Below are 23,110 nucleotides of genomic sequence, written 5' to 3'. Positions count from 1 at the left end.
CAAACTAATTAACTCTTCTAGAAAAATTCAACAATTCCAATTTAATAATCCTATCGGCCTCTCTTTGTACCTTTTGGGACAATTGCTAGTTTTATCTAGAATTGATGCTTTTTATGTATATTTTTTTATATTTCATAAGGTAGATATGTAGTTGTAATTTTCCCTAGAATTGATGCTTTTTATGTATATTTTTTTATATTTCATAGTTTTTAAAATTGTGAATTTTGAAATTGAAAATGGAAACTATTTCCATCATAATTAAGGCATGTTCATGAACCCATGTATGTTTTGAGATGATATAAACAAGCGCAGGAAATGAGATTTTGAATAACGTGTATGAATCTTATTTGCTTATGTATATGTATATTTATGTATTTGTGCGAAAAGATTCTATTACACTATGGAGAATACATATGAATTTCATTTCTCTTTACCAATTAAAGAAAAAGGGTTGATGTCTTGCAACACCATAAAGAATATATATGAATCTTATTTTCCTGAAATGAAAATTAAGGTAAGGGAGGGAAAATATTAGTGGGAGTTTTTATTACATCATGGAAAATAGATATAAATCACATTTTGTTTTTATAAATTAAAAAAAAAAAAAATTATGAAATGTTCATCACCATTTAAACTTTAATTAAAGATGGAAGTATAGAGTTTATGTATGGAGTTGGGTTACATTTTTTAGTAAATGGAGTGTGTATTTAAGTGAAAAAATGGAGTTCGATCGAGTCATTTTAAGTGCTCAATTGAGTCATTTTTATGCATTCTATTGAGCTTCTTGAGGGGTAAGAAATAGCTTGATCAAGTGTTAAAACAAACCCTCGATGGAGCTCCTGTGTAACCCGAGGTAGAAGAGTTCTATCGAGCCATTACTTCTTATTAAAAACTTGATCATGATCTTCCCAAGCTATTTTGTGAAAACCACGAGGAAGAAGGAGATCAACTAAGGATTTCTAAGCTTGATCGAGATGGAGGAGCTTGATCCAACTACCCAGTGACCTCGTTAATGTCCCAAATGTTGAAGGCAAAGTAGGTTTCTTATCATTTTTATCTCTTTTATTGATTTTTTCTTGCAAAATAAAATAAATTAATTTGAAATAAAACCCACCATACGAAAACCACAAAAAACCACCAACAAAACCCTTGAAAACTACAAAAACAACCTAGAAAAAGAAAAGGAAAACTCTTGAAAACCACCAAAAAAAACTATAATTTAGGTCTTATTTTTTTTCATTTCATTGTAGACTTTTTCAATAATTGCAATGGTAGCATGTTTATTATGATTTTTTTCTATGGTAAAAGCTTTATTGGGCTGAGAGACGCTCTCTAGCCCAATATGGAAGTGATGTTGTAAGATGTGATGTTATGTTATATAAATATTTTGACTTGCTCAACTTACATAAGAATAAAAAAGAAATAGAATACAATTAAAAAATAAATAAAATGGGTGAACGCATGAACATGGGTTACACTTTTGGGTCAAATGTGGCAATGAAATTTCAAGTTTTTCCTCTTTTAGTGAATTGTAGTCCTCAACATTCATATAAGAATTATGAATTTTGATTTGAAGTAAAAAAACAATATGGAGAATTATGTTGTTGTCCTAATGATATTTTTTTGCAAAAACATTTTGTGTCATAAAATCTCTCAATATTCCATTAAATGCAATGTATGTCCTTCCAAATTTTTTCAAAACTTAAGTGGTATGTGTATGTTCACGTAGAATGACATAGTCTAAAATGTGTAATTTTAAAAAAGTATATATATGAGCATGATATACACATAGAGAACTAAGTTTTTCATATTAAATATCTATTTTTTTATGTTAATTGTTATTTTTTTCGAAGGTAGCGAAGTAATATTTCAATTGCATTTTGGAGACATGTGTGTTCAAGTAAGATTTTTTTCAACGCTTTAAATAAATTGAAAAAACAAGAGTACCCTTTTGAAGAGGACTCATAAACGAAGATAGTGGTATTTTTTGAAATTTTTTCGTTGTGTATATTTTAGGTTATTGATTTTTTATTCATCCTCTTTGAAGCTTTCCAAAAAAAAATTCAAGCATTATGTTTAAAAGAAATTAGATGAAAAATATCATATGAATTCAAAAGTGTTAAATTTATATGTCATTGGATAGAGAATTCTTTCTCGAATCCAACATGATCAACTCCGCCACTTAAGAACAATTTTGCCCTAAATTTGTTAGGGTCGAAAATGGGGTTGCAGAGAAATCTACAGAAAAGATGCTAAAACTATAATTTTTAGGACTTCAGGAGCTCGATCGAGCACTTAAATTCAAAATTCAAATTGCTCAATTGAGCATTAAATTAACCCTTGATAGAGTTGTATATATGGTTAACAAGCAACTCGATCAAGCCACAAGTTCGATCGAGCCATTAAAAAGCCTAACATGCCAACCCCCCTACCAACTTTTATGAATGTTATCAATGGTAAAAAATATGGCTCAAGGGCTTGATCGAGACTCTAGATGATGAACAACATTAAAATATTTTTATGTTATTAATAAATATGTCATGTGTCAGTTTGATATAAAACATGGAAAAAGTTACACACACGCTTCATATTGGAATGTAAAAGGTGCAACAAATTATATATATATATATATATTTCAGGAGGGGGAAGAGCATCCCCCTAAAGAAGCAACATTTATATATATAATCGCCGAAGCGAGCAGATACAACAGCCGGAGCTGTGAAGCGAATTGGGAACGGAGCTGCAAAGCAGCGTACAAGATCCATCACATCAAACACAATAACCAAGATACATTCTCAATGAAACAATATCAACTGCGACGCAGCGCCACATAAAGGGATTTGATCACGGGTGGGGAGCAAGAAAGCCGACAGCCCTAGCCACGTGAACTGTGCACTCGTGTGCATATATCATGTTATGGCTATTAAGTTTTTTTAGATAACCTCAAAAGAAATAAAATCGAATAAAACTTCTTTGTAGTTTACATCTTGTCATCTAAATTAAAATCATTGCAATTTAAATTGATTGTGCACTAAAAGACACTTTCTACAAGCCAATATGACAACTAAAATTGTTATTCTGTAAAATTTTACTTCGTGAATGTTCTTAATTTAAAGTCTTAAGATAAGAAATTGATTGAAATACTTGAATAGGCAAGTCAATTTAGGAAAGTTCTTAGAATTATAGAAACATGTCATTAATTGTTTAAATTAACATACATTGGCTACACTAAAACACACTTTCTACAAATTCAATATTAAATTGAGGGACATGATATATTTTAGTTCGTTTTAAGTATCAAAGTGGCTTGCATCATATTAAGATTTACTTATTTCCTTGGTCTATGAAACTAGAATTCAAAATTGTTATTTTGTAAAATTTTACTTCTTGAATGTTCTTAATTTAATTTTTTAAGTTAAGGAATTAATTGAAATATTTGGTAGCCAAATAAATTTCAGAAAGTTCATAAAATTATATAAAATTATCTAAAAACATATTATTAATCGTTTTTTGGTTTATTGAATTCCAATACATATGACTTATATCATGTGTTATGACTAAGCTCACATGACCTCAAAAGAAATAAAATTTAATAAAACAAGTTATTAGTTGAACATTACTAGTTGAAGGCACCTTTTATAATTGAATTTAAAATGTATTTCAATCCTATTTTTGTTTTTTAATTGAACCATGAACGCATATTTTAGTTCATTTTAAGTATCAAAATTACTTTCATCATAGACTAAGATTGTATTTATTTTCTTAGTTTATTTCCTAAGAAGTCAAAATTGTTATTTTTTTAGTTATGTGTGATAATAAACTATTCATATGAAATTATATACAAATTACGTTATACACATGAACATCCACAAACTGAAATAATAAACAAACATAAACTAAAATAATGTTCATGCATCCATAAATTGTCCATGTATGAAAATATACAAAGTCTATACATCACATGTGAATGTCCCCTATGAAATGGGTCTAAAAATATACAAACTATCTATGATCCACATTAGAAATATCACTTCTATAACTCTTATTTGTGTTCTGATGCACAGAGTGAGCGTCTATAATCTAGTATTGCAATATAAAACATTAAAATTCAAATTAATCAGAACATTTTTTGTACAAAATAAACAATTTGGATATAAATGATTTTGAACTATGCATTTAAATAGCCCCCTACTAGTGAATCAGTGGAGTACAAATGGAAGTCATGTGGGATGGAGGACTAATGAATCTGGGTTTGGTGCTCCCTTGCCTATGGCTCAATCGCTTCATACCGAACATCTCACTGATCCAAATGGGATCTAAAAATTCAAATTCATTAGATTTGATCGAAACCCATCTCAAAATTCAAATTCATTAGATTTGATCGAAACCCATCTCATCGCGTAGAGCTCAAAAAAATGATTCCAACACAACTTGAATAGGAAAAATAGACCCGTATGCAGAAATTTAAAGGTCAAAGTTATGGTCAAAGAAGGTCAAAATCAAAGTCAACTCATGCTTCCGGGTAGTCAAGGGTTATGGTTTCAGCAGTCACATGGCATCAAGAGAAAGCAACAAGTGGCAATTTATGATTGGAAGAAGAGAATCAATGTAATGTTGACAAATGGCAGATTTTTGGTTGATTCATAGAAAACAATGCCAAGGCAACACGTGGCCTTTATGGATTGTTCAGAAAATTGTGTGGTCGATAGACCGAACTCCAAAGAATTCAACCACATGACCTGTTGAAAACAAATCTGGATCTTACGGTTAGACTGTCACGTTGCTTATATTTAAGGGATATGGATGATTATTAAACAACAAAAAATGGCGGGAGCCCGCCAAGATTGGCGACCCCCTCCATACCTTATCCGCCGCTTCGCCATACTTACCATAACTTCTAACTTACCCCACATATAATATCGTGAGTCTTTAAAGGCCACGTATAACATATTATATGCCATGGGATATGGCTTACTAAAAGCCATGAATTTTACTGGGCTTTGTAATGTTTACGTGGAGGGTTGTTATTATATGGAGGTGTAAGGATTGTTATTATATGGTGAATATGTAGTACTTAAAATGTGGAGAAGGTGGATATGGTATAACATTATTTTTTTTTTAAATTATTGTTATAGAGTTTTTAATGTATTATTACAAGAGGGGCGGGGAGGTTGGAATTTGATCTTTGAATTTTTATATTTAGATTGATAGGTTTCGAATCAATTAATCTCAGATTTTCATCTATTTTTTCCGTGGAACCTTCTTTTGCTAAAACCATTTTCTATCGGTAGAAAATCACTTAAGAAGAGAAAAATGGAATATTAATTGGGAACCCGTACAAAAATAAAACGGAGTTCGGTTTTAATAAAGCTGATGCTGTTGATATGCGGTGATGGTTGCAAATCGTACAAGTCTCTGAAGCGCAAAGGGAGTTAAGTAAATTCGGTGATTGCCGTTATGGAATTATTTACTTAAATGAAAAGATAATTTGGTTGATTGAAATTAGGGTTATTTTTTTTTGTGTTTTAGTAATTTTAATTTATTTAAAAAAAAATATTTTATTAAATACAAATTCAAATAAGTGGAATAAAGATCATTGTTTTTGTTTTATAAAAAAAATATTAAAATTAAAGTTTATTGTTTTTAATTTTTTCCATTAAGGAAACTATTATTTATAGATTATAATTTTTTAAACCAAAGTTCATATTTAAAATGGTTTATTATTTATTATTTTTATTTTAAATTAAAAAATAATAATTTTTCCTTATTATTTTCAATAATAATAAAAATTTATTTTTTTCTATTATTTAAAAAAACTAATCTAAAAAATATTATATTATGGAACTTTTGAACTACAATTTTAATTATATAATTAGCATTAAACTTTCAAAAATATATTAGTGCCTTTGATTCTTAAAAACATTCACTATTTCTTTTATTTAAATTATATTTAAGTTTTAATCTTAGAAAATACCTAAATAAGAAATTAATTAAAAGGTGGTTAATTTCATAATGACAATTTTAAACATGAATTAGATTTTTTTAATATTTAAAATTAAAATTAAAATAAATCATGCTAATTATTCTTAATTATATATTAAATTTCCATTTATTTGATAAATTATTTTGTGGGGTGAATTGTATTACTTTCAGAAACTAAAATTTACATACTGAGATGCATATAGTCAGGGCAGTCTCTCATTGGGGGACCTCACAATATCCAAAAATATATTGCCCTTAAAAAAGAGAGGAATAACTGAGTCCACCGAATTTCATCATCTATCGAGGACCTCTCAAACCTTGCCACTTGTATCTTATATGCAACCAATTATAACTTTCCAAGTATCATCCAAAAATCTCAATCCCTATTAGTCTTTGCAAGAGCATCCTAGATACTACTCATTGCCTCTTAAGCATTGAAGCTCCTATTTTCACTACTTGTACTATACATTTTGCTTTATTTTCATTACCTCACGATCATCACCATTACCAATGAAATTTTGTACTTGGTCTTTCTTTTCATTATCCTTGTGATCATCATCATTATCAATGCAATTTTGTACTTGGTCTTCCAACTGAAGATCCCCATAAACTTGTTGACAACATTCACATCACTAACTTTAATGTCAACTCTGATCTCATCCTCTATTCCCGAGTTCAATGTGAATCTCAGGGATACTTTCTTTTGGGTCTTGATATCTCTCATGAATTCAACATCACCATACCTCGACAAAATAATGAATGATGATCGATACTTCCTTTATCAAATGAAGTATTGATCTCAATTTTGAATTCTCTGCCAAGGATTTTAAGGTATCGAATGAAAATTACAAGATATCAAAAGAGTTTCTTTGGCAATTTTGTATATTGAATCATTTGATTTCTTATATTTTGATACCTGTATGAGAGAGGGAATCACACTTACATACATTGTTGATATGTTCATTATGTTAACATCGATAAATTTTTATTGGTATAAGTATATATGTTATCAATCGATTAAGAAGGTTTGATTTACAACATCATCTTTATTATCCATCCATTTTCGAAAATGGCATACTCACATATTTAAAATATTATGGAGCACTATGTCTATAATTAAAGTCACAATACCATTGTATTTGTTTCATTTGACTAAATTTGGATGCGAATAAACAAAGAGATATATATATATATATTGAAAGACAAATGGATATGCCCCCACCTTTTGCAATAGTATTTGCTTTAAAAAAAAGGCAAGATAGATGGAGGTTTTCCATTTTGAGTGAGGAGTGCAAAATTGGAATTGGCTCTATTTAGTTGCAAAATAAACTTGAATATGAGACTTTACCGAAAATGGATTTGACAACAATCAATTAGTCCATAAGTTTTTGTTGTCATATAATTAAGAAGATATTAAGGTAGGGGAAAGTAATACATTCATCAAGAGATTAAAGTTAAATTAGTTATTCCATGTTTATCTATTTTTTTTTAAGGAAATGAAAATAAATATTTTAATAACTAAAATTTTTTTAAGTTTTGTTTGTTTGCGAGAGCTTAAAGTTTTTTTCACTTATTGTTATCCTATTATCATTTCCTCCTCCAACATGCACTAATTTCCTTGGGAAAAAAATTGAAATTGAAGCAAAATGGGGTCGAGCCACCAATGAAGTTTGAGTCACCTAATCTCAATCTCATCCCACCATTGTTGTCATCCATCCACACAACTTTGGAGAGTTGCACGAGGCATTTCCAAGCTTTTGGATCACCAAATTTTCATCTGATAATAGAAGATTTTGGATCCCCCAATCTTCATCTGATAATAGATGATTCCCTTGGGAAAATATTTTCACTGAGAAGTTTGAAGGGGTTTGATTTAAGTCTACATGAAGGTAGTAGGGTTGTTCATTTAGGATTTTAGGATATATGAAATAAGGATTTTAATGTGTGTGTGTGTGGGGGGGGGGCCAAGGCATCAGGGTACTCATGTTGTTCATTTAATGGGGGGCACTAACATTGGTGAAACCTTGCAATTCAGATGGAACAACACTGGTTTACTCACATGTTTTTATGGAATAATATAATTTTTTTCTATCGCTTAATATTTTATTGAATTTCCTAAAAATTGGAAGGAAAAATGTTTGTAATGAGATACTCTGTCTTTACATTTGATTCTAATTAAATCGTAAAAATTATTATTATAATATAAATTATATTTATAATGATAAAAAGATAAAACCTAGGTAAATGATCTCCAAATGATGCCCATCAATGTTTCTCCATAATTTTAAACAATAAGGGTGTATTTTCTTATGAGTGGAAATATGTTCCACTTACCTTTGAAGTGGCATTATTTTTTCGGCAGTGTAAAACATTAGGTGAATACCATACTAGAGAGTTCATACAAAATCTCCATGCATCTATGGGCCCATTAGATGATGTAGAGTTGTAAAAGTTTCCATTGTTGGCAATATAAGAACCATCCTTTGAATAATTGTCACATCTTATATTGTAAGTGACAAGAAGATCTCATTTCTCATTTCTAAGGAAAGTGTGCATATGGCACCACCGCCTATTTGATATGTATAGACAAACTATGGGACTTTCATCATCTCATTATTTCAAATATTATTTTAATTGTGTATTACCAACTTAACATAAACACACTAAACAACCTAATTATAATACAACAATTATTATTTCAAACCAAAGTACAACTTTTCCAATTCAACAATTCCAATTTAACAATCCTATTGACCTCTCTTTGCACCTTTTGGGGCAATTGCTAGTTAATAAAAGTACATATCCAATAAATATATTCCCATGTTTTGAACATCACTGAGATATAGGTGACGTGATAGAGTTAAGCCAAGGGAGGTTGAAAAAGAGCAAGAGTTTGAGTTTTATCAACCCTGATTGGCTTCCAGATTTAGGATTTGATAAGGGAAAATGAATTGAAGGTGGGTCTAGGTTGTTTACCAATATTGATGATGATGGCTTTCTGTCGTTTTTCTGGTTTTGGTGGTGGTGCTAATGGTGTATCTGATTTTTTCATAGGGGAAGAAGGAAGAAAACATGTGCAATGGGTTCAGGGTGGACAAAGTTAAGAACCTGTTTGAAAATATGGATTTGGAGGATTGTGTTATGACCAACTTGATGTCGGTGTCGATGAACTTAAGCTTTTAGCACATTGTTGTCGCGGAATTGTAAATTTAATACAAATTTATTAATATATTAATAGTTTACTTCAAATTCTAATTTATATAAAAATTACATTTAAAATTGATTTTATAAACCATAGAAGTGATTAGATAATCAATAAAATGTTCACATTATGTTCTAATATGGAAAATATAATTTAAAAATAATTTTGGAAATTGTGATTTAAATGTAATTTTATAATCAATTTTAAAAGTAATTTTATAATCAATGAAATGATAATATTATCTTCTAATATGGAAATAATTGAATAGCTAAATTAATTTTTCTTAATAGTTGAATAAATTGATTAATTTTTTAGTAATTAAATAATTTTATTGATTTTTTTAATATATTTTTGTTAATTATATTTTGTTTAGATTATATATATATATATATATATATATATATATATATATAAATTATTTTAAAAAATTATTCTCTTATTTTATTTCTTGAGAAATAATTATCAATGCCTTCCATATTTCCCCGCTTCTCATTTCAACGTTGCTTTACACCGGTAAATACAAATGTTAGTTATATTTATATGCAATGGGAAACAGTTTACATCAACCCTCTGCGTTGCCATGAACCCTTTTTCTTTTATAAAAAATTAAATTCTCATGTAGATATAATTAAATTTTATTGGGTAAATATAATGAACGTATGCTTTTTAAACTTTTTTTATTAATTTCTAATTAGGCGAAAGAATTGCCTAGACGGTCAAAAGTGGTGGGAATCTAGAGAAAAAATTTTCAAAAAATCTTGTAAAGGCAGTGTTTGAATCATGTTTTTGATGGTGGAAATAGATTCAGCACCATCAAAAATGACTAGGACACCTAAAATTTTGAAGTTTAACAACTATAACTTGGATTTACAAAAATCCTTGCCTAATTTTTTCTAAATATAATAGGAATTTTTATAACTTTCCGAGCAACTCCTCCACCTTGTTAGACTACGCGATTTCTAAGCCTCGACAAAAATTGGACATTGATTCTTTTAATCTAAAAAAATATTTTTATTATATTTCTAATCGAAAGATATTTATAAAACCTCCGAATCTGTTTTTATTTTTTTAAATTTAAAAAGATTAAAAAAATACAATCACAAATATTTAATAATTTTATTTACGAATAAATAACATTTTTTAAATATCATTTTAAAATAAAGATTTTAAATTCTGTTATTCGGTCAACAAAAGAAACCGCGGTGATAAGACTTCGGTCTTTTCTTGTTGTAACACTCCTATTTTAAAGATTTCATTTGGATGGTTTCGCATGGAATTAACAGATAAATTCAATTGGTATTTACGTATAATTTTAAAATAATTATATTTTAAAATTTTAAGTATAAATGATGTTTACTTAATTTTTAAAATTGTCAATTTGGTGAGAAAGTTAAAAATTTAATGATATTTATATATAAGATTGTTAGCTAGAACATCACATTATGTGACACCCATGATGTTAAGATGTCAAGATGAGATTAGTGTTGAGATTTCAAGATAAGTGTAAATTATTTTATATTGGATCTTTATATTTGTTAATAGTTTTCATCTCCATTCACATCATGCAATTTAGTACACACTTAAACTTAAATGTTAAACATTGAAGCTTGAAGCTCAAATTTCACAACCTATAAGGATAGAGTAATCAAACATAAGGTATTTTAGTTTGTCTAATAAAAATAATAGAATTGGATTTTCTTGTTTGTGTGGGTGAAATAGTGTTTTTCTCTTTGATTTTGAGAGCTTTTATGTAGTTTCTTTAGTGTTAGTACACTGGTGATAGATCTAGGCTTTTATAAAATGGATCTATTCATTAGTTTGATTAGAATATAGATTTATTTCATGTTGGATATGCAATCTCAAATGTGTGGTTACTAAGGCTATCATTTGTTTGATTTGTTCAGACTTTAATATGAATGCAATTGGGTTTGGGTCTTTCAAGTGTTTGGGTTACTTGTGATAAGATTATGAATTTCTTCAAAAATGCATAACTTGTCTATTATTATCCCTTGAAATGTTAGAAGTATGTCAAATTCCTATTTAAAAGTAGGTCCAAACTTATTTTATTACTTGTAAGATCTTCCTTCATTCCAACTCATCATGTTGAATGTTGAGATAAATTGTTCATCTTCAAAACACATTATAGTTAATGGATTGGACCAAGTTATTTGAGAACTGTAGAATTTCCTTGAAATTTTGCAACTGCTTAATGAATAATTTTGAAAACTAGTTTCTATTCATAAAGACATAGAACTTCTCTACTTATTTGCAGTGGAATAGAACAAAAATAAAACACGGTCACACGATAGCAATACACAATATTTTTCTAGGAAACCCAACTGGGAAAACCCTCTGCTTGTTGTAGATTTTAATGATAGAGTTATGAGTAATTAGATCAAATAGATACAATTGTTTCAATTGAAAACTCGCTTTTCTCACAACTATAGTAGCTAGAAACACCCTACCTGCAACTTTGACCTTTGCTCATACTTGTTTGCAGCTTGTTTCTTCATATTTCCTAGCGTTGGAATAGGCTCCTATGATTTTGGAAAAACCTCCTAAATCCTAGCACACATTTGGTTTCAAGAAGTCTCTCTATGCTTTGTGTATTGGCTACTTCAAATGTATGCTCTCACTGCAAGGCTCTCACACACACAACATGTGCCCTCTATTTTATTGTCTCACCAACTCATGCTCACAAAACAATGAACAATTTTGTGCCTTCATCCTCCTTATAAGCTTTTTGAGCCATCTAAATTTGGCAAGTTTACTTTTGGAACTCTCAGACATGTGATTGACTAGTTAACTGAGTCTAATTTACTCACTCGACTCATCCTAGCCACAAATAACCTTTGAGACTAGTCACTTTTCCTTTTCCAAAGCTAACTCACACTAGAGACAAACAACTGAGCCTCCAACTATTTGCATGAGTTAAATTGCTTCATGAACTCTCCCTAATTTTTAGGAACTTGTCCTAAATTATAGGAACTTGTCCTTACTTATAGGAATTTGTCCTAGCTTATAGGAACTCGTGCATGTTAAGGACATGCCTGCTTGTGGTCTCTTTGACTAAGGCACAAGTCAAAGAAGACCTTCACTCACTACTTTTCAACACTCCCTCTTAGCGAGGAAGGTTCTTCTGGAAGAATCTCATCCACCTAGATCTGTCTCCAACACTACCATGTTCTCCACTGTTGCAACTGCTCCCTTTGAACTAGAATATTTCCCTGCTTTCTTCCACAAAACCTGATCTAGAGACCTGTTCTTTCCCACCATGCTCTGCGAGTTCATCACTTCAGTTATAAATGTCATGTACCATGTGTACCTGTGTGGTTGTTTCTTCCGATTGAAGGTGATACTGGAAGATATAACTCTCTCTTGATGTCCCTTAAATAAATCATCTACCCACTTGGCTCGAACTCTCCCTATACTGGGAGTCACCGACTGAGTGGTTGCCTCCACTCACCCTGGGTTATGGTCCTCATCATCTTGCTAGTCAACCCAACTGCCAACTAGCTTAGACTCAAATGAGATACTAGTTGAGGCTCCATCTTGATAACTCTATCCTTCTCTCTCTCAACCACCAGTTCTTTACTTTGAGCTCTCCCTTCCTTTCTACTCAAGGCTACACCTGTCTCTACCTGCAACATGTAGAGATTATTCACCCTCACACCTATCTACTTCTTACATCCAAAAGTGAAGTGTTAGTGGTAATCCTTACCTCTAATGAACATGACATCATAACCCTTATCCTCAAGGGTAGCTACCGAAACAAGATTTTTCCTCTATCATGTAACATAGAGAACATCTCTAAGATGAAGAGGATTACTTGGCTTACTTTGAAAAATAATATTGCCAACTCCTCTGGCTGCATATTGATCATCTTCTCCTAGCTTTATTTGAAATAGCATGTCCTTCTCCTTCAGGTGGATGAAATTCTTCTTGTTCCCAATCATGTGGAAGGATGCTTTGGAATCAATATACCATATATTGTTATCTATTGTGCTTGTCATGCAAGAAATCAATGAGAAATATTTCTTGAACTGGGAAGAAAATGCATCTACCTTTGTTGATGTAACTACATGATCCTTACTGGACTCCTTCTTTCACTTAGGACACTTAGTGGCATAGTTCCCAAATCATGGCAATGGAAGAACTTGATCTTGCTTAGATGCTTCTTCTTTCCCTTCTGACTAGAATCGACTACTCCTTGACCATATTTCCCCTTGGCCTTTGCTTTTCCTACTAGGGAAAATTTCTCATCTTCCTCTATCTTCATCGATCTACCATCTCTGGTTTCTCTCTAGATCTCCTCTTGCACACAGTCAGTCCATAACCTTTCCCAACTGGGAAAATTTTCTATAACACCCTCCTCCCACATCCACCCAAGTAACCATGCCAATCGGGGTAAACATGAGACGAGAGACTACAGTGATCATATTCGACCTCCTAGGTGACCTGAAGGAAGTGGAATTGACAGAACATCACACAGAGTCATCCAACATCATCCACAAAACCTTCAGGAGACAAGTCAGCCACTCAAACAACCTGCCCGTGGGTCCTACTATTGTTTTAACCAACTTAGGCCAAAATAACGCTCCCCAGACATTTCCAAGGCGAGTTATAACGCTTCCCAAACACTGCCCAAATGAGTTATAACGCTCCCCAAACACTACCCAGGTGAGTTAGTCTCTAGGCTAACGCTTTGTTTTGCTAGCATTATGGGATTTGAGCCACCTTTTTTGTCCCAGAGCCCGAGACACTTCCCAGAATGGAATGGTCACTTAAAGTTGGTAAGAATACAAGGATACAAGGATGAAAAAGAAATAAGTTGAACAAGACCATAACCAGAACCCTACTAGCCATGATAGGCATTTCGTCAAGCATATCATCAACATGTAACCTACAGGTGTAAACAACAAAATTAAGTGTATGGATATCGTACTTATCTAAGAATCGCCATGAACCATTGTTTCCCCATGTCATTCGTTGCCTTATCATTTATTAGGACATAGATACGTTATCCATTCATAAACAAGTAAAAACATGCTGAGAGCCATACATAGTTGTTGTCACAACATATACATATAACCAACATAATAGGAACAAAAATACCATAAATATATCAACCATCAAAATCCATATATACCTTAGTACATTTGCACATGAAAATCAAGGGAATGGATTTCTCATTAATAACTACAATGAACCAACCGGAGATGGGACTACCACGTTCCACTCGACCGTAGAATGGCTGAGACAAATCTCTCTTCATCTATTCATCCCCGTGCCATATTCCAAGCATGAATGTGGGATATCATAGAACACGTCAATCAAAAACTCATCCAGGGCTTCCAGAGGCCATCTGCCTCAACCCATTAAACAGTGATTCCACCTCACAGTCGGACATCACAAAACCATCATCAGATCGGTCTCTATCCTAGCCATCCAGGGCTCCAGAGCATTTGTCCAACTAAGGCTCCAGGACTAGTAACTCAACCCTCAGCTTTTCTTGGGATCAAGAGCGTTTGTCCAACTAAGGCTTCAAGACTATTAACTCAACTCACCAAGGGCTACAGAGTGTTTGTCCAACCAGGGCTACGAGACTAGTAACTCAACCCAAGCTGATACAGGGCTCCAAAATGTTTGTCCAACCAAGGCTATGGGACTAGTAACTCAACCCAAGCTAAGGAGACATGAGAACCAGCCAAAAAAATATAATGAAAGTAAACCCACAATCACCATGGCTAACCAGGAAATGGCAAGGCTAGTCAATCCACTATCGATCTAGGCAATCCTCCATGCCAAGAACATATCATGACCAAAGATCCACATGCATATGCCATGCATACAAAAACTAGTGAATAAATCATATATGCAACTTGGTTCCTGCAAACAAATCTGGTGTAGTTGTTGATCCTGATGCCCTCTTGTGCTTTCATGCTCTTCATTTGCCTTCTTACTTCAAGAATCCAAGTATGCCACACCCTCCAAGAGTTCTCCAAGAAAATTCTAAGTATCCAAGAGTATGAGAGAGAGAGAGAATAATGAGAGAGACCTCCAACACTGAACTAAAAAAAAATTCACACTGAAAGGAAGAAGCTTGCCAACTGATCCTCATAAGAATTTTTATTAATGAGGCCTCTATTTTCTTCATTTTCCATTATTTTCCTCCTCACATGCAGCCTGTGGCCTTTTACCTTCCTTTTCTCCTAATTTCCTTTATTTTCATAAATAAAATGCCAATTAATGCCTCATGCCTTTCCAAAATCTTAGCCATTTCCTTTTCCAATTTCCTTAGCCATAAACAACCAAATGAACACCCCCTAGGATGTCTTGCCCAACATTCAGCTTGGAATACGTGTCCCATCATCCATGGTATTTATATATTTGTACATGGAATTTTCACCAGGGTTGTTACATAACCCTCCCCCTTGGGGGGACATCGTCCTCGGTGTTCAATGACACCTATAACCAACATGACTGTTGAAAACAAAACATACTACCCATGGAGCTTTATAACACAACTCGTTGTAGTATTTACAATGAAATCCCTGCTAAGAAACAAAACATCATGAAAACATGACAACATACCGCATATTGGAGCTTTCTAACATAACTCATTACGATATTTACAATAAACACATATACACATATGCACAATTTCTCAACCAGCAAATAAAAGAATACAATGTCTGCATCCGCAACAAAGGAATCCAAAGGCTCACACCTCCACCCTCAAAGTAATACCAAGATCCACCTTCTTCCCAGGAAGTCTATAATACACTGTAAAGTCAAATCTACATCCAATTTCCAGTGTTGTAATCCCGTGCCACTTGTCCTCTCAGTGAACAGTTGTCAGCTCATTGTTCCAGGGCGCACTCCCAATGTGCATATAATTCTATCCGGCAATGCTAATGACCAAAACAAATCCATCTGTGACCTTCCCCTCTCTGCTACACAACCCCTCGGGAATCCCGTCACCCCTTCCGTGCAGTCGCTCACTTTCTAAGTTCCGTTAGCACCCCCATCTCGGGAAGTCCATCCCTTGGAAAGGCTTCCTCACATCGAAATATACAAAAACCAATGCATATACCTGCCTCAACACATCATATCGATCATAGCATGCTCATGGAAATCAATGGACACTATTGGGTACCAATTCCCCACAATGGCCCTTCTCCTGAAGTGCTTTACCAACATGCTACTACATGTTCCAATTTCTTTCGTTGTTTCTGCTAATTCGTGTAGTTGATTTCAACTACCCAACCGGGCATGTTCATGCTTCCTATACCACACACCTCTTCCATTAGATTTAAAATAAATTCACATCATACCTCATTGGTAGCTCATTAATAAGGTACATTTGCAATCTTGTTTGCTTCCTGTCACAATAAGCCAAACTAGCATATTTGACCAAATCAACATGTATAAAATATCACATCCGATTAGCTTGAAACATAACCATCAAAATCATAAATCACATGTAAGCATCGTAACCAAAATCATAGATCACATGTAATCATCATAAACCAGAATTGTAAATCACATGCATGATAAAACTGAATGGTATGTCTCTAGTGTTGGTGAATAGTTTGAATGTTACAAATGCAACTTCTTTTATAGTTTTTTGCACTTAAATTTGATTGGTAGCAAGGATTGACATGGATTGCAATCAATGCATTTTGAACGTGTGATCTAGATTAAATTGGATGTGATCTAATGGATGGGAATTTGTTATGGATGATCCATGTGCTTTGATCTGATTTGTTTTGATGGTAAATTTAATGGGTTGGGTGTCATTTATTGAACACAATGGGATGAATTGTTGAATAACACAACAATTATGGATGACATAAATCATTTATTTAAGTGTGGAGGTATGAATGTACATTTAGGATAAATAGCTTCAGTTCATTTAATTGGGGTTGAAGTGATGGATACTTTGTACTTATGGAGTATACCGTTTTGGAAGGATTTATAGTTTTATTTGTTTTATAGTTTGTGTTGGGTCCCTATAATACTAGTGATTACCCCATTACTATTGTAGTTATACCCCTTATTTATATTGTTGTGCCCCTATTACCCCCATATTGTTATTTCTGTGCCCCATAGAATCCCTCTATTGTTATTTTTGTGGCTTTATATTATTATTGTTAGGTCGGCTGGATTATATTGTGACTCCTTAGACTCCTATATATAGAAAGGAGGTTTTGTCATTTGTATCATCCAAGAATTGTTCATTTATGTAATGTAAAGGAGGTTTCCCCCTCGAAGAGGCTGAATTCTAAGGCGTGGATCTCTCTTTTCTATCTTTTTGTGAGCTGGTTTCATAACATTTGGTATCAGAGCTTTGGATTCTAGGGTTTCGCTGCTCCAAACAGGTCATCGTGGCATTTTCGCTATAAATTTTTTTTCTGTGACGTTTCAGAAGTCGCAAAAAAAACCCATTTGAGAAGAAATCGCGCTGAACCTTGGGTCCGAATTTCAGAGCTTTTCGCGCAATATTTGCGGAGATATGATCTGAGGAAGTTGGTCTTTTTGCAGACTCCTGAATTACATTCAAAACAGGTGACCTGGGGAAAATCGTCATAACTTTCTCTCTGGGGATCGGATTGAAATTTCGTAAGAAGGTACAGAAAGAGGACGGACTGTAGTTTCTTGTGTGTGTGTTTCAGATTCAAAGGTTGAAACAGTGACTCGTGGCACGTCGTACAAGTTCGCTCTACTGAACCAGTCTAAAAGCAAGTCACTGTGGGAGATTTCACATAACTCTTCCTTGGAGAATCCAATTTGGCTCAGACTTGTGGCATTGGAAAGAGGACGCAGAAGGCTACTACAGGTAGCAATTTCAGAACTAGATGATCCGAAATTACAGAGATACATCAGATTCAATATCAGGCTTCTATAAAGTGAAAAAAGGTGTGTAGTTTTTTTTAAATTTTTGTGTAAGCTTGGTTTAACGGAATTCAAAGGGCATAGTAAAGCATTATTATCGGTAACTGATGCCCCGAGGAAAGAAAATGCAAACACCTAGTAAGGAACCTGAAAGCTCTAGCATGACTCATGAAGAAGAGGAAGAAATGCTACATGATATATCAAAATTACAAGAACAAGTGCAACAAATGTCACGCTCACAAAAGCTAACAGAAGCTAAGATAAGTGGCGTGGAATCTAAGATAAATGGCATGGAATCTAAGATAAAGGGCATGGAAGCTAAGATGGAGGATTCGATGGCAGAATTGAAGATAGATTTGAAGACAGACATGGAAGAATTGAAGAAGTTGCTACAAGAAAGGGTCACTAATGGTGAAAAGGTAGTAAAGGAAACTCATGATGAGAACAAAAGAAATGTTAATCATGATTCCATAGACGCTAATGTTGGATCGAAGAATCACCATATTCCAAAAATCGATATGAGGAAGTTTGATGGCAAGGATCCCGCCACATGGATATTACAGATGGAGCAATTCTTCGATCTCAATAATGTGCAAAACACACAAAAGGTACGTATGGCAACTGTATATTTGGAACCAAATCAGTTTGTATGGTATCAATGGCTTTGCTCTCGTAAACAATTTATCACTTGGGCAATTTTTACGGAAGAATTGATAGCACATTATGAAGATACAAAAAGCAACACTTTTTTTAGCCAATTGATAAGTCTCAAACAAAAGGGTTCAATAATGGAGCACATTGAGGAGTTCCAAAAATTGAACATAAGGGTAAAAGATATTCCAGAGGAGCATAGGATTGATGTGTTCATAGGGTCTTTAAAGGATAATATCCAACATGATGTTCGCCTTTGGGAACCTGATTCATTAGAGAAGGCATTCAGGTTAGCAAGAAAAATGGAAAGCAAAATTATGGCAACCAGGAAGCATACCACTCACAACTATAAAGACGGAAGTGTTGTTGCCCCTAGTCTTCCACAACCTATAAGGTTGACACCACAACAATTGGAAGAAAAAAGAGCAAAAGGGCTTTGTTACAGTTGTGATAGCAAATACACTAAAGGTCATAAGTGTGCTGAGAAGAAATTATTCTACATAGATTGTGAAGAGGAAGAAGAAAAGGAGCAAGAAAGGTCAAAAGAAGAAGATATACTCCAGGAACAAAGCCTAGATGAAGAACAAATAAATCCGACCATATCTTGTAATGCATTGGCGGGAATTACCACTCCTCAAACCATCAAGATAGAAGGACAAATCAAGAAGAAAAAGGTAATAGTGTTGATTGATTCAGGAAGCACCCACAATTTTATTCATTGTAGGGTAGCAAAAGAATTGAATTGCTTCCTATATCCAGCACCAGAGTGTCAAGTGATGATTGCAAATGGAGGAACAATAAATTGCTCTGGAAAGTGCCATAATATCAAGCTATCCATGGGAGAATATGTATTGACTAGCCCAATGCTTTCCATTCCAATGGGAGGTGCTGATGTTGTACTAGGAGTCCAATGGCTACAATCCTTGGGTACAATAGCTTTTAATTTTCAAGAACTTTTCATCAAATTTTCTACGGAAGGAAAGGAAGTTGAATTAAGGGGTATTGCAGGGAAACCAGGAAAGATAATCAGCTCTAATGGCATGACAAAGCTTCTAAAAAAGGAGCAAAGAGGTGTAATTGCACAATTATGTTCGCTAGATGTTTCCACATTGGAATCATCTATTTCTCCAGATCTCCAAAAAGTCCTGGACAATCATTCCAAGGTATTTGAGACTCCCAAAGGTCTCCCACCTATGCGTGATCATGATCATGCTATTCATCTGATTCCAGGAAGTGTTCCTCCAAACATCAGGCCGTACAGATATCCCTATGTCCAAAAAAGTGAAATTGAACGTATGGTTGCAGAAATGCTAGAGGCTGGTATAATTCAACCGAGTCAAAGTTCTTTCTCAGCTCCAGTAGTATTGGTGCACAAGAAGGATGGATCATGGCGCATGTGTCCGGATTATAGGGAGCTCAACAAGCTCACTATTAAAGATAAGTTCCCCATTCCTGTCATTGATGAATTACTGGATGAATTGCATGGATCAATTTACTTCACCAAGTTGGATCTTCGTTCGGGATATCATCAAATCAGAATGAAGATTGAAGACATTCCGAAAACGGCATTTAGAACTCATGAGGGTCATTATGAATTTTTGGTCATGCCTTTTGGCCTTACCAATGCACCTTCAACATTTCAAGGTTTGATGAATTCAATTTTCAAACCATTCCTTAGAAAATTTGTGTTAGTATTTTTTGATGATATACTAATCTACAGCAAGTCTTGGAAGGATCATGTTGAACATGTTGACAGGGTGCTACAACTATTGGAGGAGAAACAATTATATGCAAAAAGATCCAAATGTTTCTTTGGAGTCCAGGAGGTGGAATATTTGGGTCATATTGTATCTCATGAAGGAGTTAAGGTAGACCCTAGCAAAATTAAAGCCATTAAGGAATGGAAAATCCCCACATCCATAAAGCATCTGCGAGGATTTCTTGGGTTGACAGGGTATTATCGCAAGTTTGTTAAGAATTATGGGAGAATAGCAGCACCTCTAACAACATTATTGAAGAAAGATTCATTTTCATGGACTCCGGAAGCAACAAAGGCCTTTGAACATCTTAAAGAGGCAATGTGCCAAGCACCGGTCTTAGCTACACCGGACTTCACAAAAACCTTTATTGTGGAATGTGATGCTTCAGGAAATGGAATTGGTGTTGTTCTAATGCAAGATGAAAGACCCATTGCTTTTGAAAGTCGTCCAATCAAGGGAAAGTTTTTAAGCAAAGCTATTTATGAGAAGGAAATGTTGGCAATACTCCATGCACTTAAGAAATGGCGACCCTACCTAATGGGAAGACACTTCAAGGTAAAAACGGATCATGATAGCCTTAAATACTTTTTAGAACAAAGATTATCCTCTGAAGAGCAACAAAAGTGGGTCACAAAGATGTTGGGTTATGACTTTGAAATCATCTACAAAAAAGGGAAGCAAAATGTGGTGGCAGATGCACTCTCAAGAAAGGATGAGGATGTGGAAGCATTGTTGTGTGCCATTTCTATTATCCAACCAGATTGGATAAACGAAGCAAGGGAGGAATGGAAGAATGACGAAGAAGTGTGGGCACTTATTCGAAAGCTACAACAAGATTCCAGTACTTCTGATACATTTAGCTGGAAAAATGATTCGTTATGGTACAAAGATCGCTTATACCTCTGTAAGAATTCCCAGCTAAAACAAAAGATTCTTATGGAATTGCACACTTCTCCCTTAGGAGGGCACTCAGGATTTTTAAAAACTTACCACAGGGTTAAGAAGGAATTTTTTTGGGATGGCCTTAAATCAGATATTCAAAAGTTTGTGGCGGAATGTTTGGTTTGCCAACAAAATAAAGTTGAAACAATTAAGACACCGGGTCTATTACAACCTTTATCCATTCCAAGCCAACGTTGGGAGGAGGTTTCAATGGATTTTATCACAGGTTTACCCAAGTCTGAGGGAAAGAGTGTCATCATGGTGGTAGTTGACAGACTTACCAAGTATGCACACTTTTGTGCATTATCACATCCATTTAAAGCCAGTACAGTTTCTACTGCATTTATGGAAACAGTTCAAAAGCTACATGGAAACCCAAAGATTATTGTAAGTGACAGAGATCCCATTTTCACTGGAAATTTTTGGACAGAATTATTTTCTTGTCTTGGTACTCAGTTAGCTCATAGCTCATCTTATCATCCTCAATCTGATGGGCAAACTGAGATAGTAAACAAATGTTTGGAAGGATATCTTCGTTGCTTTGTATCTGATAAACAGACACAATGGGTCAAATGGTTGCCTCTGGCTGAATGGTGGTATAACACTTCCTTCCATACAGCAACAAAAATGACCCCATTTATGGCACTTTATGGGTATCAACCACCATCCATCACATCATATTTAAGAGAAAATTCTAAGGTTCAGGCAGTGGAACATCACATCGAACATCAACAACAAGTCCTCCAACTCTTAAAGGATAACCTCGTGTTGGCACAAAATAGAATGAAACAACAGGCAGATCAACATCGCAGTGAAAGAAGTTTTGATGTAGGTGATTGGGTATTCCTACGGCTACAACCATATAAGCAAATGTCCCTAAAGCAAGCTAAGAAGGATAATAAATTATCACCAAAGTATTATGGTCCGTACAAGGTGTTGCAAAAGATTGGTACTATGGCATACAAATTGGAGCTTCCTGCAGCTTCTCGATTGCACCCAGTTTTCCATGTTTCATGTTTAAAGAAGGTTATAGGTAACAAGCTCCCAATTCAAACAATATTGCCAGAACTTGACGAGGAAGGAAAAATTATATTGGAACCGGAAGCAGTCACAGAAACAAGAACTCGACAGCTACGAAATCGATCAATTTCAGAGTATCTTATCAAGTGGAAGAACTTATCCGCTGAAGATTCCACATGGGAGGATGAGAATTTTATGCAGAAGTATCCAGAACTACTCAAGCGTTGAGGACAACACTTTTTTGAAGGAGAGGGGCATGTTGGGTCCCTATAATACTAGTGATTACCCCATTACTATTGTAGTTATACCCCTTATTTATATTGTTGTGCCCCTATTACCCCCATATTGTTATTTCTGTGCCCCATAGAATCCCTCTATTGTTATTTTTGTGGCTTTATATTATTATTGTTAGGTCGGCTGGATTATATTGTGACTCCTTAGACTCCTATATATAGAAAGGAGGTTTTGTCATTTGTATCATCCAAGAATTGTTCATTTTATGTAATGTAAAGGAGGTTGCCTCCTCGAAGAGGCTGAATTCTAAGGCGTGGATCTCTCTTTTCTATCTTTTTGTGAGCTGGTTTCATAACAGTTTGAACAAGATGTTTTGTACTCTTGGTATTTAAATACTATTTATGGACCGTTGCAGGCCCGG

Source organism: Pinus tabuliformis, chromosome 7 (genome assembly GCF_031772625.1).
Source record: "Pinus tabuliformis cultivar Carrire ecotype Pingquan chromosome 7, CPIR1, whole genome shotgun sequence".
Taxonomy (NCBI): domain Eukaryota; kingdom Viridiplantae; phylum Streptophyta; class Pinopsida; order Pinales; family Pinaceae; genus Pinus; species Pinus tabuliformis.
Note: the sequence above shows the minus strand (reverse complement) of the source record.